The 12,929-nt window shown below is 40.4% G+C and overlaps 1 protein-coding gene across 1 annotated transcript in view; it reads left to right on the forward strand.

The window, feature by feature from the left end:
- Positions 1-889: 889 nt before the first annotated feature.
- The window catches only part of LOC124776861 (PRL-1 phosphatase), a 629,058-nt gene continuing 617,018 nt past the window's right edge, over positions 890-12,929 (forward strand). Inside the window, exon 1 of the mRNA XM_047252037.1 lies at positions 890-973. The gene's annotated coding sequence lies outside the window, so the exon portion shown is untranslated. The remainder of the gene's footprint in view (positions 974-12,929) is intronic.

Raw genomic sequence — 12,929 nt, forward strand, 5'->3', positions numbered from 1 at the left:
AAGTGAAAACGCATGTATTTGTTACGAATGCATAAAGACTTCTGAAACTACTATGTATTAAAATAGAATTTTTTTAAAAAAAGGGTTGGACTTTTGATATGAGTTACAAAGGGCAGTACATTTGCTTGGCACTAAACAGTATTGCACGAAACTCAGTTGGATGGGTGGATCAACTTCCGTTATATGTTACAATGAGTACTGAAATAGCACATCAAAGGCATACCTAATCCACTTGCACATACACACGACGAGAAGCACATATTCTATAATTTTTCGGGCGTGCTTCCGGAATATTCTTAATCATTTTACGATATTTCGATTGACAAACTTTCAATTATTCTTAAGGTGATTCGTCCGGAAAATGATGGAATATTCGATGCGTCAAGAAAGCTTTAAGAAATGCATTCTCAGCGCAGTTTTGCGATCTGCAGCACTTCAAAATTTGACTGGTGATCTAATATACTTTAAACCCCTGGATGTCCCGCATAATTAAGTGACCACACGATTAAATTGTTCCAGTAATGTGTTTTGTTTTAATTTTCATCTGAAAGGCTGGAAAGCCTGTCAGAATAACGGAATAGCAGCTGCTTTATTCACACCTGATCGTCACAGCACTACATAAAAAGAATTTTCAGGAACTTTTACATGTTTCTGGTTGCGTCACATGGATTTAGGCGTTCGTGTCACTGCAGCAGAAATGTTACGTCCTGACAGACGCGTTGCTCTAGAAACGCCGCATATTTTGTATTGAAGCGCCCCTCTTCTTCGACGCAGACTGCCGTCAGCCAATGGTATTCCACCTCAGGGTGACGTCACGTCAGACAGAGCTCCGCCGTCTAGACTGTCCTCCATCTTTGTTCCGCAGACAGTTAACCTTGAGTTCTGTTCGCCCGTGGGAGTGCTTAAAACATCCGACTGTGCGGATTTGCGTCTTTAACCGTCTAATCAGTCTTCAATGTGCATGGCTCTTGTGGTGAGTAAGATATTTTAACGTCATATTTTTATTGTAGTGGGTGCTTAAAACTACTGACAACATTTGTTTTCGTTCCGCTATTGCGACATTCGATTGTGATATCTGAAACCAGTGTGCGTCATTCACATATATTTGACGTCATATCAGCGCTAATGCTGATAATGTTGTTATATCCCGTGTGACCACGCAGTGTACGTCAGTTAGTGACGTCTAACCAAAACATTCTTGTGATGACGCCGGTATCGTGGCTTTTAGCTTAATTGTTTTCGTAGTGTTTCCATGCAAGCAATCAAGATTGACACGTGAATGAAATCATCGTGAAACTGTTCGTGTTGTTTACGATAGTAAACCATAACATCTTTGTTTATTTGTTATGTGGATGTATGAAGACATAAAGATACGAGACGTGGTGGGATTTATCGAGAACCGTCCCGTAAATACAGCCCTTTGTATACAAACATGTTTATATATCTCAGATATAAGGGTTTTGTTATTGTTATTGATTTTACTTGAGCAGTTTCATATCAAATTAATTAGGAATCTCAACGTGTTTATTTCGCTACTTTTTTTATTAATTACAGTATATTTATGATATTACAACATTTGTGGCAGTGAGTATGTGCATGTCAGGCTGTGGTGGGATGTTTTTGGATTCGAGAGTCGTTAATGTTCCTGCGAGGTCAATAACCTTGGAATTCTGTCATCCTGACAGGAAAGTAACACGTGTGGTGGGTAACTGACCTTCCACGAGCACGTTCGCTGTAGTGGGAGAAGACCAATGACCGACTCCGTGTCTCAGCGAATGTTTTTGTTATACTTCGTCTCGTATCATGCATTTCATCAGGTGGATAGTGTGAAATAGTAAACGTGGCGCGTAACGGAAGATGCATTACATTGCTAAAATAAAGACAGAGGATTGGTATAATCTAATAATGTTCAAATGGTGTGATTTGTTACATTTTATAGCTTAAATAATCAACTGTTACATAGTGATCCAAATTCTTTTGTCAAAAATTACGGTGATTCCGTATTTTGGTTGGACCCCTCTATCTGAAATTCATGTTCTCTGTCGTGCTATATTACTACACAGGAAATGTTGCCTAGAATATTACAGTTTATTACTTACGCGGACTCGAACAGGAGAACAAATTTTACGCTAATCATTACTTTTGCGCTGGTGTATAACCGTAACTTAAAAGGTGATTTATATATTTGCATAAGGACAGAGTAACAGCACTGTCAAGTGTTTATTTTTCGGTATTTTCGTTCAGTTCTTAAGGAATGTGACATGATGCTACATAATCATGCCCTTTTAAACATCATGAAAAGTCAGATGCGTACTGTAATTATATCTTTTATGTGACGTTACCGGTTATGAAAGTGCCACATTTAGGAATGGATTGCAGGTTTGTAAGAGGAAAAAAAGTCCAATGGTTTATAGAAAACATAATTTTTCCCACACGCAGTGTTTCTTATAGTTCGAACACTGTGAGCTCAGTGTTTGAAAAAAATGTAATTTTCGTGTAAATATTTTTGATGATAAATTACGGTTAAAATGGTTGAAGTGGCTGCTCGCCCCCTTTTTTGCACAAATATTTGTTAGTCACAGTATGTTCATTACAGTAGAGTTCAGCAATTCTGAATAATATTCGCTAATAGTATGTCCTACCATTGGTTCATCCTTGATTGTATTCGCATTCCTTCATCCGTTTCATGTCACTTCAGTAGTAAAACAGTACTGGTGACAGTTTGTCCTTTCATGTTCAGTGCTACTAAATTATTTAAAATGATTACAGTTTTGTCTGTTTATTTTTGGTTGTATGCATTCCTACTTTGCTTGTACCTCGTTACCAATTGGAACAGTGAAAGTATGTGTGTTCTTTTATTTTTTGCTGTTGACATTGCTGTTTGGTTTGTGGTAAATTCTTGTGCCGTCTTATCATGTTTAGTAACTGGAGTTTTTTTATGGTTAAGACATTGTTAATACTTGCAGTCATTCGTTATCAGTTGCTGCTTCAATTACGTTTATCATATTGATAAGAACAGATCCGGTTTTTTTTTCAGCCGAACGTTTCTCTTTAGGCGTTATCAGTGACTTATATTATAAAGAATATTGTATGATTATACATATTTATCTGTAGTGCTAACAGAAAACATTACGTCACCTAGCAAAATGTACAGAATTGACCAATTGCCATCATGTGATAGATCACTGATGATGCCCCTCATGAATAGGCCAAACAAAAAAAGAATTACTTATAAGGACAGAATTGTACTTATATAAATGCTAAACATAATTTAATGCAACGCATATTTTGATCTGTTTTATCAAATTTATTTAATAGTAGGAACAGTGGTAAGGATGTCAATAGAAATACGTGGAAGGAAGAATAGCTACTTTTTTAGAGGTACGTACAACAAAGTCACGTGACATGGAGGCAATGTATGTTGGCGGCAGATATCCCCTTCTGCACATGTGAATGTTCACACACACTCCTGCTCCACGCTAAGAAGAGCACAAATTAACGATCTGTATCTTTCCAACGCCCGATGTATGGTCTTTGTTGTATTTCATGTACTTAGATTTACGAGAATTTACAGATGCCGGAGAAGGCTGATAACAGCAGAATGCAAAGTATGTAATTTGTTGAACTGATACTCAAGTGCATCATACTCGATATAGCGTCTGAAGTATTTTCTATTGAGAGGATGGAGTAAAATAATGTTCTGCGTAAGTGACTGGAGAACATCGAATTTTTGCGGATGTAAGTAGCTGGGTCATTATGACAGAGCTGCAGCGTGGGTGGAGGGCTGGATCTTATCGAGCCATGTGACACGGTTTGCTTAGTAGTTTCCGGGAGCGGTGCCAGGAAAACTAGTTGCAGCAGCCGTCGTGTTCATGTGCTCCAGCTACAAATATATTTTGGAGCAAGGTAGGTTCTGTATTAACTACGTGAATAAAATTTTGCTTTAGGTTATCTTATTCTATGCCAATAAGTTCTTTACATGAGAAATTTATGCAGGCAAAGGATATAATACCAGATTCCGAGCCGGTTCGGCGAGTACTTTTTTCTGTCCTCAGTACAGTCTAAAAAGTTACACGAGGAATCGGTTAAAACGAAATAATACTGTGGTCCCGACACAAAACTATGTAATTTCGTACACTTTTTTTCTTCTTCTAACACAAAACAGGAAAGATTGTGCTTCTCGATGTATTAAATATACCTTCGCCCTCCAGTCGATACGTCGCCCACATTTATTCGCTGTTTTTACCTAAAAAAGTAAACAGAGGTCGCTGGCGGAGTTAAGTCTTGGGTATTGCCGTTGGTGACACCCCAGTTTTCAAATTCAGTGTTTGTTTGCCGAAGTGAGTGTTGAAACAAGTGAATTTTGTGTCAAAATCGTTTCGTGTTTGGTATTTTTAAATACAGGTTCCGTAATTTTTTATGTATACTGGCTGAGAAATCGCTAGGCACGAAAACAAACCGCCGTTTTCCTTAAAATGGAGATGAAATAGCTCTGTCAACGACAATGTGAAATAAGTTAGGCGATTCTTCAACGCCGTATTTTCGAGCCCCAAAGAGTATGGTTCATAGAAACTGTATTTCAGAATGCTCCCACAATAGGGTCTCTGCTGCTGGAAAGAGATGAACATAAAACACAATAGGAATTGAACTTTCTGCAGAATCGGACGGACGGGTATTCTCAAGGAAAGGAACAGGGGTTGTGTTAGCCCAAACAAGTTTTACCAATGAGGGGTATTATTTCTAATAGTTAAATATCATTTAGTTAAAAAAGTTTAATTATATCAAACACCATTTTTGAGTCCAACACTTTTTATTTGACTACTCATTTCTTACAGTCATTGCTCTTTACAAAAAGCAAACTCGGTAAGAAGCACAGAGCTCATACAGTTTTTCATAGATATCTTCTACATTGGTGAAAGTGGCTTGTTTTACTGCTGGTTACACAGTAAAACATCGATTAAGAGACAATCGTGATCGGAGGGTGTGGGGGGGGGGGGGGGGTGGGAAGAATCTCTTAGGAAAGAATCGTGGTACTAATAATATGCAATTCAGAAGGATCTACGTGGGCGTGCTGAAAAGTAATGCCTCTGATTTTTTTTATGTGAGAACTTAAGGCTTCTTCACTGGAACCAATTGTTAATATTCTGCATCTTTACTCCTCCTGTCTACATATTTATGTCTCAACATACGCACCCTGACGGCGAACACATTTCTGCCAACGAGAGACCAGTTTGTTGATGTCGTCACTGTAGAATGTTTGACTGTTCACGGACACACAATTTCACCTCTTCTTGCACCGCTTTATTGCTATGAAAGTCAAGTCCTCGAAAGTGTTCTTTAAGTTTCGGAAACCAGAAAAGTTTCTTAATTTCGTGTTAAACTTTTTTCACTGTGATTCGACGATTTACTAAGCAATCTTCGTAGGCGCTCTAAGACTATGGTTGGCATCACCTGGAGAAGCCCGCAAGGCGAAATAGAATTGTTAAGAAAAAATGCCAATTTTTTTTTAATTTTCGTTTTGGTTTACCTGTACAACAATTAATACGGTAATTGATTTGAATAATACGGTGCGGCGATGACGGTTAACTGCTAATGGGCCTGTTGGAAGGAGTGTTCCTTGGTCTTCCCTCGTCTCAGTTAACCATTAAAGAAGTGACGTAGCAGTTTTCGTACAAGCAAAAAATGTTTTTAGGCGTACATCTTAATGTATTTTTAGGTGTAAAGTCAGGAAGAGTTTCAGAAAATATTATAGGACTCTCGTGGGATCGAACATTGATTGTTCGGATTAAAGAGAGGGACAGAAGATATGCATATTTGTTCCATATTTACCAAAAAGAGAATTCGTTTCCTGTAACTGGGAACACGGGCATTAATCCGATAAACTAGGGATAAAGAGAGAGAGGGACGTTGTCTGCTAGAGCAGCAAACTGCTAAATCAGACAACAGCTCAACGGGCTATAGATGTGGACGCCGTTGTCAGCTCTGGCTAAAGTTCTCTCGGCGAACGGCTTATGCCGAAGCGAAATGAGGCTAAGCCCTGATGAACTCTCCCGTACTTTGAAAAGGGCTTTCGTGCCTCATTAAGAAACACTGAAGTTCATTATTCAAATTAATGGACTTTTAATGGCCCAAAGCGTAACAATTATAGCTATCAATTGTTTCTGTAGGTAATTGCTTCCCACTCTGGGTGCTGCCAGATACGTCCAGCTATAATGTTCGGAACTCAGGTTTAAAGAGCGAATTAGTCAAATGAAACCACTGCACTCTAATGCAAATTCACCTGCCTGTTGCTAATTAGGTAGTGTCCAGCTGCCAGTTTACAAGCTTGCAGCGATCAGTAGAACGGCAAGATGATATTGTTGCCTCCCGAGACAAGTGATTCATTAGATGCTCCGCGACTGAAAATGACCCTAATCATCGCGCTCTCTCCCTGACAGAAATGACTATTTCCGCTGTTCACTATTTTCACTACCTTCCGCACACGACCTACCGATTTTATAGTGTGCAACTTCTTGATACCCATTGCCTTCGCGGATGTCTAGATGTATCTATTTGCTGTCTTATATGGGTTCAGCGCGGTTGCAGTAGCAATCGTAGGACAATTGCAAGTAACTCTGCAGTGGGCTTGGTGCGCGTACGTCAACCAGTCATGTAACGGAGTTTGTATAAGTCTCTGTTGCAATGCCTCAGTCTTGTAGCGTACACAGGGTGACACAGAATAATGGGAATGTTTGAAATGAGTAGTGGCAGTCATGGGCAGATGACAGCTCTGGGGGTTTGTGACAGCGAGTAAACAGTCCGCCATTTCAGTAATCATGGATCAGTGGAACGGACAACAGCGTGTGTCAACCATAAAAATGTTTTATAAAAACAATGATAGTTTGGTAGCGGCGCAGAGGGAGTTTCGACCTTTTTATAATTTAGGACATCATGATGCCGTTCCTTCGAAACACGTGATAAAATGTTGGATTAATACCGTTGAAGAAGAAGAAAACAACAAGACGACCAAGAAGTGTGCGTTCTCCATCGAACATCGATGTCGTACGTAAGTCTGCCTTACGGAGCCCACGGCGTTCAAATCGTAAGCAAGCAGCAGTGGTTGGAATGTCCCGGGAGAGTGTTCGCAGAATTCTTCATCTTCATTTAAAATTTCATCCGTACAAACTGGAGATGGTGCAACAATTGAAGGGCAACAATTACCGATTACGATTAGGATTCTGTCAACAAATGGTAACAAAAATAAACAATGACAATGAATTTCTAAACAAGTCTTGGATGTCAGATGAGGCACATTCTCATCTCACAGGCTATGTGAATAAACAGAACTACCGTTACTGGGCAAACACAGATCCTAATGGCGTTCATGAACGCCCTTTACTCGCTAGTAAAGAGGCAGTATGGTGTGTTGTTTCGACACATGGGATCATCGGACCGTATTTTTTTCGCAAATGAACGGGGAAACACTATAACTGTCAGTGCTGATCGTTACGTGGAGATGTTACGAACTTTCGTTACACCTGCATTGAACAACTTTTCCCAAACGTTCAAGAAGCCTGGTACCAACAGAACGGAGCGACATTACACACTGCACGGCAATCAATGTCATATGCGCGAGAATTGTTGGGCAACCGTGTGATCTCGAGATTCGGTTACATTCCCTGCCCCCGTAGGTCGCCAGATTTATCCGTTTGTGATTTTTTTTCTTGTGGGGCTACCTCAAGAGCAAATTCTACGCGACTCGACCAAGAACCCTGGATGATTTAAAACAGAGAATACGGGATGCAATTCACAGTATCCCAGCTGAGATGTTGCAGCGGCCAATGAGGAATCTCAACAGCAGATTTCACGAATGTATTCGTACAGGAGGACGCCATCTAAAGGACGTAAATTTCAAAAAATGATAAATGCCACCAATGTTTCGTAAATGGAAAAGTTTTGAGGTTTCAATTACTATGAATGCAATGTCTTTCCTTCATTACTTCTAGTTTTATTGGATTGTCGAAATGTTCCCGTTTTTCTGTGTCACCCTGTAGAACCATTTGCGCTTCGCAAGTTGAAAGCTGGCAACACCGTCGCAGCATCCTATTGAAAGTACGAGCACATAGCGTGACTCGGTGGCAAGGTACAGCCAGACTATACAGGCGAAAGTCAGGTTTCGGTTCCCAGTAAGTCCAAGGATTTCTTCCGTCACTAATCCCATTTTTTCACTTTTGGGATTGATTTGTTATTGTGAAAAAAGTTGCATCGAGGTTCGTAGCTCGCGTTGAATTGTTTGCCCCCCACTGGGTAAGCCAGTTCAGAGGTCAGAGGAAAGCTACAGCATACCACCTGCAGTAGTACCGTGTCTAATATAGCACGATGGTGTCCAAAGCAACTATCGTGTTGATAACAGATGTCCCTCACGAATTACTTTGGTGTTGCACATTTGCGCTTCATACCACGCTACAGCAATCTGTGATATGGAATTTGTCATGCGTTTGGCTGGATGTTATTTTGAGTTACCTACTTTTGTTGTTTATCTCAGAACTGCACGTATGCGAATGTACCGAGATGTAAATGTCAGTAGCAGCACCCGTTGCAAGGCGCATCCGAAGGCAGTCAGCTGTGTGGTGAAACGCCGCGACATGACGGGTCGGGACCCTCCGACACAGCGCTGGAGTAGGAAGAAGTACCGCTAGGTGTCACCACTATCATACTTCTTGATCAGTGCGGTTAGGTGGCGAGTTGTTAGCGAGCGTGTTTCCTTTGTCATGTTTCCGTTGGTTTCTGGTTCTGGGGTGGCTGACCTGGAATACTCCTGTGTCTGTATAAAATTTCGTTGAAAACTTAACCAAAACCGCTGCAGAAACTCATCTAATGTTGACGCAAGTTTTTGAACACAACACTTTCGGCTAGAAACATATTTACGATCGAACATCGATTAATAATGACTAGAGACGTGATGATATGCATCATAAAAACCTTAAAATGCACGAAAAGTGTCGAAATATGCAGGATCAAATAATGAAAAAAACACGGTAGTTACTGCGTGCATTATATCTCAATGTCGAATCTGTGCATATCATTACGAGGAAGAGCGCCGGCCACGTGAAAAACCGGTACATCTAGAACGCTGATATTTTCTGAATACTTTCTAGTAGAGGTTAGGAACGGGGCATTTGTGGGATTATTTTCAAGAAATTTGCAAAATGGGGACGCATACCGTGATTCAAGAATTGTTCCTTTTTTGCTATTGTTGTGAGTAACAAGCGGATGCGATGCGAGTGAGTCGCAGCGAAGCAATCGATGTGTACAGGGCCAACTTCGAGATATATCGCACACAGAGGGGCACGCTGAAAAACTGCGTAATATTTTATTCAAAAGACTACATAAAATCATGAAATTTTTTTGAACAGCATTAACTTTCAATTAGTACTATTGGACCACAGCATCATTTACAATCTAGTTTACTTTTTTCTACTATTGTAAACATAAAGGACCAAATGTTGGGTTGTAAGATTGTGTCTTCGATCACCGAAAACATTATTGTAAACAGAAAAGAACCGTACTACACCAACTGAGGTAACTGGGCAGTATTTTAATTTGTGTGCTATGTTGGCACTTATTGTTTCTGGTAAAAGTTTACCTGTCCCATTAATAAAACTATCAATTTGGCACAGGGGTTCAAAGCCTGGATTATTGTTTAAAATATTTTCAAACTTTACTTTGAGTTTTCTTGCAAATTCCTCCGGCAATGAGGACTTTACTAGAATAATTTTCTTCATTAAGTGCATAGATTCATTCAACGCCAAACCTTGAGTTTCAAGCTTTTTGATATTTGCAGGTATACGGGAAAAATGAGTGCTAATCACAGGAATGTCTTTTTTAATACCGGAATCATTAAAAGCTTCCTTGCGCTGGCAAAGTGCCAAAGCCTCTGCTCAATCGAAGTCGTTTACTATCCCTGCAATGGTCTCGAAACATTTATTGTAAAACTACTCGGCTTCGACCCACGTACCCCAACGAGTTACCATTGGTTCGGTAGGTAAAGGCACATTTGGTAGTTTTTCTTTGTAGGTCTTGATGCGACCAGGAACCTTTAGAAAGATATTCTTTGTGGATTTAATAAGTTTATTTACATTCACAAACGTGGAACCTACTTCTTCAGCAAGGCGATGTCCTCCATGAGCAAAGCATCTCACAAGAACGAAATTGGGGTAAAATACTAGGAGTACTTTTCCTGCTTTGATCATATAGGGAGCAGCATCTAAAATAAACACAACACCCTTTCATCTGCAGAAGATTGTGGAAATATTTTTCTAATACCCTCATTCACAAATATGGCGATCGTAGAATGATCTACTTTTTCAAGTTCTTTGCAGACCGCTAAATAGGAAGAAGGAGGCTCTTCTTTTAAAGCACCAACAATTAAATTTGCTATGTAACAGCCACAAGTGTCTCTAGTTTCGTCAACAGAAATCCAGATAATGCTGTCCTTGAATTCATTGCGTATTTCTTATAGAACATTTATATAAATTGTCAGTATGTAATTTTTACGCAATGTTGATTTATCTTGTATATTTTGATTTAAGCGATATTTGCGCAGGAAGCCTTTGACGATAGGGTTTGTAAGTTTGTGAGGAGGAATATTGCTTGCAATGAATGCTTCACATAGATCCATGTTAAACTGACTGTTTTGGTTACATTTGGACGAATCACTGCTACTGCAACTTGCTGTTGTCAGTAGTTGATGTCGTGGTCTTTTCTTCTGCTTTACAGCCACATGACTTGTCTTGACATGCTGGTCTGTTTGAAACATTTTTTTCCCGAAACGTTTTTCTCGCAAACTCAACAATATAAAACAATTACGTGATATGTAAATGTTCCAGGATGGTCAGCTATCGACGAAACTACGTTTCTTTTTTCGGGCAGCATGGCGCACAACGCATTACACACTGCACGCCGTAAACTTGTTCAACTTTGTACAAATAAATAGAAAGCTAAGCTGAAACAATGGACGTGCGACTAAAACCTTGCCTAGTTTAATTGTTACCGACGCATACGGTATGAGAGCGAAGGGGATTAACCGGGGGCGAGAGCGCAGGACTCTGCCTCCTCCTCTTCTGTAATGATTTCGCTAGGCAGTGGCCTCTCGGTTAGCGACTGTTCCAGGTCGCGGTCAATCTGTGATACATCAAAACTAGGACGAGCTACAGACCGCCCGTCTAAATTTTTAAAATATTGTAAATATATAGCGAAAATGTGCATCGCTACTAGTTTTTAGTTAAAATATGCAATTACCGAAGAAAAGGAGCCAAATACGCAAATGCATATGCAACATGCAAATGCATGTAATCGTGTCTCTAATAATGACCGTTCCGGGCGGCCATCAGCTGACATGAAAATGTTCAGTAAGCGAGGAATTTGGTTCCGCAAGATAGTGCAAGACCCGGCACACCTTCGGTATAAATTGTGGTTCATGGAAACGTATTCTGTCGAAAGGATTGAACATGATGATTGCCACGTCTACTACAACGCTATCGGAAGTAACATCGCATGGAAGTCTGTAGTGAAATTAAATTAACTGCCTGAAGACGGACCAAACTCTGTTTCAAAGGTCGTCGCTGGTGTCGAAAGTTGGGCTTATAGCCATGGCCATGAAACTAATCAGCAATCGTCTTGTCCACAACACTATTTTAAGCTCGACGAATCAAAATGGTTCAAATGGCTCTGAGCATTATGCGACTTAACTTCTGAAGTCATCAGTCGCCTAGAACTTAGAACTAATTAAACCTAACTAACCTAAGGACTTCACACACATCCATGCCCGAGGCAGGATTCGAACCTGCGACCGTAGCGGTCGCTCGGTTCCAGACTGTAGCGCCTAGAACCGCACGGCCACGAATCAAAAGTAATATTTAAGTATTTGTTGATCTCTCTCTCTCTCTCTCTCTCTCTCTCTCTCTCTCTCTCTGTCTCTCTCTCTCTCTCTAATTGATCTATTTTTTACAGGACTGTTTTTAATAGTTCACTCCTCCTAGTCAGATAGTCAATAAAGTGTATAATTTCTAAAATTTTAAGCACAAAAATGCACTTCTTTAACCATACATGGCAACACTGTGAGAAATCAATTTGTACAAAATACTGTCCTGAGATTCAGGTTTTTAAAGCGGATTTCTTATAATCAAAACAACAGAACCACCAGATTTAATCTAAACAACAGGTGCTACCGTCTGTCCCTGCAGCAGTGTCAATTTGCTACCTAGATCTGCTCGATACGTATGTCACAAGTCGGCAGTGTTTGTGCCTGACTAAGAGGTGTTTTCAACTGTTGCCAGCCGCAACGTTCAAACAGTTGCATTGTAGCTGTTCGGTGAACGTGCGTCCAGTATTTATTAATAAAGCATTTAGCGATGAATGACGATGAAGGTATTCCTGATCCGTCGGGGTCACGTACAGTTGTGACTTTCTACGCGTGCGCGCCGCGACGGAACAATATTAAGAAGTTTTCGTCTTTCATCTAGTGTTGTACACGGGAAGAAGAGTTTTTTAAATTTTAATTTATAAATACATGTGACATCTGTTCTTTTAGACAAGTCCGAAAGAACAGACACCATTTTGATCTAACAGCCTCTATGAACTAAGACGCAAAGGAATTAGAGACATTGGCTGCAAGTGGGGGTTGATTTAAATCACTGGGGAGAGCTGAAAAGTTGTGCCGGGCCGGTATTCGAACCCGAGTCTCCTGCATGCTAGGCAGATTCTCTCGTCACTAAACGATCCGGGCACAGTGGACACCGCAACTGCACGGACTCCCCAGTACCCTTCCCGGCAGACCCAGATTCTCAATTCATCTATACACAGACATCACATACATACATTGAAGGGCCAAAGAAACTGGTACACCTGCCTAATATCATGTAGGGCCCCCGCGAGCACGCAGAAGTGCC

This window comes from Schistocerca piceifrons, chromosome 2, assembly GCF_021461385.2.
Source record: "Schistocerca piceifrons isolate TAMUIC-IGC-003096 chromosome 2, iqSchPice1.1, whole genome shotgun sequence".
NCBI lineage: Eukaryota > Metazoa > Arthropoda > Insecta > Orthoptera > Acrididae > Schistocerca > Schistocerca piceifrons.